Source organism: Maniola jurtina, chromosome 3 (genome assembly GCF_905333055.1).
Source record: "Maniola jurtina chromosome 3, ilManJurt1.1, whole genome shotgun sequence".
Taxonomy (NCBI): domain Eukaryota; kingdom Metazoa; phylum Arthropoda; class Insecta; order Lepidoptera; family Nymphalidae; genus Maniola; species Maniola jurtina.
In genome coordinates this window covers 11,950,515-11,950,817 of record NC_060031.1, presented here as the reverse complement: position 1 = coordinate 11,950,817, position 303 = coordinate 11,950,515, and positions in this window count along the sequence as shown.

Below are 303 nucleotides of genomic sequence, written 5' to 3'. Positions count from 1 at the left end.
CATTTTTGTTTATTTATAAATTCCATTGATATATTTTATTCAACAGGGCTCTCTCCGTCACTCGCTTCATACAATCGTAGTTCCAATTTCATTTGAATAAGCAACCAAAGTCCATGAAATTTTGCATACATATTCTAGAAACTAATATCTGTGTCTGTGGTGTTTTAGATTTTTCTAAAAATATGTAGTTTTAAAATTACAGTGGCTCAAAGATTTGTATGTGCATAACTTTGAAACCGAGTATTTCAACAGAAATCTGGAATATGTCTGCAAAGTTTCATGGACTTTGGTTGCTTAATATTC